The sequence below is a fragment of the Chenopodium album genome, chromosome 6 (genome assembly GCF_948465745.1).
Source record: "Chenopodium album chromosome 6, dcCheAlbu1.1, whole genome shotgun sequence".
Taxonomy (NCBI): domain Eukaryota; kingdom Viridiplantae; phylum Streptophyta; class Magnoliopsida; order Caryophyllales; family Amaranthaceae; genus Chenopodium; species Chenopodium album.
Window position 1 is genome coordinate 52,532,764 of NC_137839.1, and position 5,496 is coordinate 52,538,259.

Sequence of the window (5,496 nt, forward strand, 5' to 3'; positions counted from 1 at the left end):
TTCCACTTCTAGTGATGAAATCTATGAATACATGTTGCTTGATTTTATTGAGGAAAATTGGCAACAACATATCATAGAAGATGCATTGAGTGATTGAGATATGTGGTTAACACCACCATGCAACAACAACAAGAAGATGTTCCACACCAGAGAAAACGAAGGGAAGTTATACCACATAATCGCAAAGCAGCACATGATCAGTTGGTTGCTGACTATTTCAGCGAACAACCATTATATGATAAGTTTCGAAGTAGGTTTCGCATGCTGAAACCTCTATTTATGAAGATAGTGAACCAACTAAGTGAAACTGATTTATTCTTCCAGCAACATCTAGATGCTAGTAAGAGTTTGGGTGCTTCTCCAATACAAAAGTGCACAACGGCTATAAGGATGTTAGCATATGGCTGTGCAGCTGATCAAGTTGACGAGTACCTCAAGCTTGGGGCAACTATGGCTAGGCATTGTATCACGCACTTTGTTGACGGAGTGATTCGTGAATTCTCAGCAGAATACTTGAGGAAACTAATCCCTGAAGATATGAATCACCTTCTAAGAGAAGGAGGGGAAAGAGGTTTTCCTGGTATGTTGGGAAGTATCGACTGCATGTATTGGGAGTGGAAAAATTGTCCAGCGGGGTGGAAAGGGATGTATCAAGGGCGATCGAAAACGGCAACGGTTATCTTAAAAGCTGTTGCATCTTGTGATTTGTGGATATGGCATGCCTTTTTCGAAACACTTTGATCCTACAATGATATTAATTTCCTTCAACGTTCACCCGTCTTTGACGACATTTTAAATGGTCGTGCTCCACAAATTCAGTTCACCGTGAATGGAAATACTTACAATCAGGGGTATTATCTCACTGATGGGATCTACCCAAAATGGGCAACATTTATAGATGTAATAAATGCACCGCAAACCCCTAAACAACGATTGTTTACTACCAAACAAGAGAGTATTAGAAAAGATGTAGAAATTGCATTTGGAGTGTTGTAAGCTCGATTTGCCATTATAAGATGTCCTACTGATGAATCATATTTAAATAAGGTTCTTACGCACGTTTATGTTAGTTTTTATACATTTTTCTTAGTCTTTTTGGTCGATTTTAGGGTCATATTTGCATAAGTCATCATATATCACTCTATTACGCTCCGTTAATGTATTTCTTAATGTTTCAGGTGATTTCGTAGTCATTTGGACGCTTTCGAAGTGTTTGGAGATGATTCAAATGATATTTGAATGGAAATAGATGGATCGAGTTCATTGACTGAGGGATTTATGCTTGTGGATGTTGTCTCTAAGGATTATATGCATGGGAATTTATAATAGCATCCACAAGGATCGATATGCACTTTTCGGAATTGAATTTGAGTTAAAAACAAAGGAAAACGAAGGCTTGCAAAGTATCAAAAAGGACCTTTGTGCATTGTTTCAGCCATATCTCTAGTTCTAAAGATTTGATTGAGATGATTCAAGCTGGGTTGGAAACTAGACTTGAAGATCTTTCCAATGATAGGTGGAACGCCTTCATACAATTCCTATGTTGTGAGTTACAGCCTTCCGAAATTGGTCCTGCAAATCTGCCAGCAAGCGCCCAGCCATCGGGCGATGGTTTAACCGCACACACAACCCTTCGAATCTGCCTAGCCCAATGGAAATCCATCGGTCGATGGTCTTCGTCGTAGCCCTTGATCACTCGACCATCGGTCATCCATCGGGCGATGGGTCTGGCGTGCGGGAATCTTGCTTTCCGTCGATTGTAATTCTCGTGACCAATTAAAAGACGACCTTTGTTACTTTTATTTCCTTATTTTATTTTATCTATTTTATTTTACTTAGGATTAGGCTTTAATATAAGGAAAAAGATATATGCAGCCCTAAGGGCTGCATATAAGAAGCTAAAAATGGAAAGAATTGACAATTAATAAACATTTATTACACCGATTTACTCGTGAATTGTCGATAAATTCCCAACTTAATACTAAAAAAGGAAGTATATTAAATGCTTAGGGCTGCATATAGAATTACCCTATATATAAATACTTGAGAGGATTTTATTTTCCTCTTTTATGCTTTATTTTTCTAGATTAAACGCTTCTTAGTTTTTTCTCTCCATTGTTGAACCCTAGCTTTTCATTCTCCGTTAACTCAATCATTGAGGTATTTTCATTCAATATTTCGTTATTTATTTATTTTATTAATTATGAATTCAAGTTTATTTATCGATTTTGTTTTGTTTATTCAATTATGAGTGAGTAGTCGTTTTCTAGGGTTAAGTGAGGGAAGCCATGTTTATACCATGATTATTTGTGCTTAACTATTTATAAATTTATGAATTAGGGTTTGAATAATTTCAATTGATTTGTGCTTTATGGTTTGATTCATGTAATTGGCCAATATCATGAGTTAATTATTTAGCTAATAAAAATTAGAATAGAAAGATCATATTTTTAGAGGCTTAATTACAATTGGCGAATTTAATTATGTTAGCGACTGAACTACATATGTTAATTCGTAAGTGTTAATTCCCGACCGTAGGATTAACAAGTGCTTTAATAATTCGACCTAGTTTGTTTATTAAGGGATTGTTTGCATTTCTTGGTTTGGTATAAGCATGGTGGACCGACCGTATGCCCTAGACTTTAATTTATATGTGAACAACCTTATTTTCATTATTGTCATTCTTTAGTTAATTAATCATCAAATCACTCTTCGTTTATCGAAATAGTTTATAATAATTAGGAAAAAACTAACAGAACCTGTCTCCCTGTGGGATTCGACCTGTATTTGTGCTAAGTCTGTGCTAACAACATACACCGTGCACTTGCGCTATAAATTTTTATTCATCAAGTTTTTGGTGTCGTTGCCGAGGAGACGGCTAGATTCTATTAGTTTTAGTTTGATTATTTGAACAGTTTCCATTATCCCATTGGAACTTCTAGTTTCAATTGGGAAATTCTCATTGCTTTCTTTTCTTTTTGTTTATGCCCAGGTCAAAACGATCAGGTGATTTGATCCTTACGGATCCGGCCTTGGACAAGACCCTTAGGCAACTCAAAAAACAAGGGAAAGGAAAGCAACAAAAGATCCACTCATGGAAGAGCTCTACAACACAGTCTGACATACGCAAAGAGATGACTGATAATAGGTGTCTTAATTCTTACGGGGTACCATCCCAAGATGGCATTCCAACGGGTCTTAAAATGCCAGCAATCACTGCAGAGAACTTTGAAATTAAACCCGCATTGCTCAGTATGGTCCAACAAAATCAGTTTAGCGGCCATCCTACTGACGAGCCAATTAATCACTTGCAGCGATTTCAACAATTGTGCTCCACTATTCATCACAAAGGAGTCACTCAAGATCAATTGAAAGTGATGTTGTTTAGATTTTCCCTTCGCGATAGAGCTCAAAAATGGTTGAATACCGTTAAGGAGACGGAGTGGAGCAAAATTTCTCAAGCATTCCTCAAAGAGTATTTCCCTCCCGAAAAAACTGAAAAGATTCGACATCAAATATCAACATTTTCTCAAGATTCAGGGGAATATCTTATGGAAGCATAGGATAGATTCTTAGATCTTCAACGATCATGCCCGCATCACAATTTTGAGAAGTGGAATCTTGTTCGTATTTTCTATAATGGACTAGAACCCGAGACTAAATGTACTGTTGATTCTGCCGTATGTGGTGTTTTCCTTGACAAGACAATCGAGGAAGGGTATGATTTTCTTGCAAATCTTGCAGTCAATCATTTCTCTTCTCCAAGAATGCGAGCAAAGAAAGGGAAGATGGAAGTTGAAGCCTATTCAATCTTGAATTCTCAGAATGCTCAATTAACTGCAAAGATTGATGCATTACAGGCCACTAAGGACTCCTCTCTTGTATCTGTTAATGCTATGTCTTCTCAACCTCTACAAACTAACTTTTTTTGTGAATTATGTGGTATACAGGGTCACTTTGGATATCAATGTGCTCAGAATTCTCAAGATACCAATCAGATGGAGCAGGTGAATGCCTTTCAACAAAGGCAACCAAATGACCCATATTCTAACACATTCAATCCAGGTTAAAGGAATCATCCCTAATTCTCATATAAAAGCAACAATGTTCAAAACCCTCAACCTCAGCAACAGTGGTCACAGCCTCAGAACCCTCAGCCTCAACAATATGCTGCAAGGCCTCCACTCAACCAACAAGGAGCCTCTCATCATGCTCCTCCGGGTTTCAATAGACCACCTCAACAATCTACTCATGGAAATGCTAGCACTCAAGAGCCGACTATGTCTGACCTTATGAGAATGATGACATCCATGAAGCAAAACACTGAAGATAACATCAAGGAGTTGAAAAATACGACAAAGCATTTGGAGAACCAAATCGCACAAGTCGCAGGCACCAATATCCAAAGGCAACCTGGCCACTTACCAGGACAGCCTATCCCTAAGGAGACCACCAATGCTATCACTACTCGTAGTGGTGTTAGCTATGAAGGGCCCCAAATGCCTATTGATGATGCAAATCTTGAGAAGGAGAAGAGTGAGGTTGTAGAGAAGGCCGTGGATGATGTTCCCACCTTGAAGGATGGGAAAGCTAAAACAAGTGAGGTTGATAAAGAGAAAGAGAAAGGTTCCGAGCCTCCATCCATCGAGCTAAAGCTACCATTCCCACATCGGATGCAAAAGAACAAGGTAGATCAACAATTTGGTAAGTTCTTGACTATGGTCAAGAACCTTGAGGTAACTGTTCCTTTAAATGATTTGGTCTCTCAAGTTCCAATGTATGCAAGTTTTTAAAGGAAATGATTACTAAGAATAAAGACTTTGGTGGTGTAGAAACAGTTTCTCTAACTGTAGAGTGTAGTGCTATATTGCAATAAATCCCCACCTAAGCTTAAGGACCCTGATAGTTTTTTCATCCCATGTCATGTAGGTGCATTATTCATTGATAAAGCTTTATGTGACTTAGGTGTTAATGTGTCTATTATGCCTCAATCTGTTTGTAACAGGTTGAATATGGGAGCCTTAAAATGCACATAGATCACTTTGCAAATGGCGGATCGTTCTATAAAATACCCTTTAGGTGTTTTGGAGGATGTCCCCGTTCGGGTTGGAAAATTTTTCATTCATGTTGACTTTGTAGTTTTGGATATGAAGGAGGATAGTAATATACTGATCATATTAGGTAGACCTTTTGTGTGTACTACAGGTGCTGTTATTGATGCCAAGTCTAGGTCCCTTACTTTGTCTGTTGGTGATGATACAGTGACTTTTAATCTAACCAATGCGATGAAGTCGCCTATGCTTGAGAATACTTGTTGTAGGATTGATGTTCTTGATGAGATTGTGAGAGATGATACGCCTCGTGAGTTAGCTAATGATCCATTAGAAGCTGTTCTCACCCTGGAGGTCTCTGAAGGAGAAGGAGATGCAGAGATTGATTCCTTGATTCATGACTTGGATGCCCCTAACACTAAGGGGTTTGAGGTAATGGAAACTA

The 5,496-nt window shown here is 38.2% G+C and overlaps 1 non-coding gene across 1 annotated transcript; it reads right to left on the bottom strand.

The window, feature by feature from the left end:
* Positions 1-3,501: 3,501 nt before the first annotated feature.
* Positions 3,502-3,607, bottom strand: LOC145637627 (small nucleolar RNA R71). Its single transcript, XR_014114390.1, has one exon. It is a non-coding gene; the product is annotated as a small nucleolar RNA R71 (small nucleolar RNA).
* Between the last annotated feature and the right edge of the window lie 1,889 nt (positions 3,608-5,496).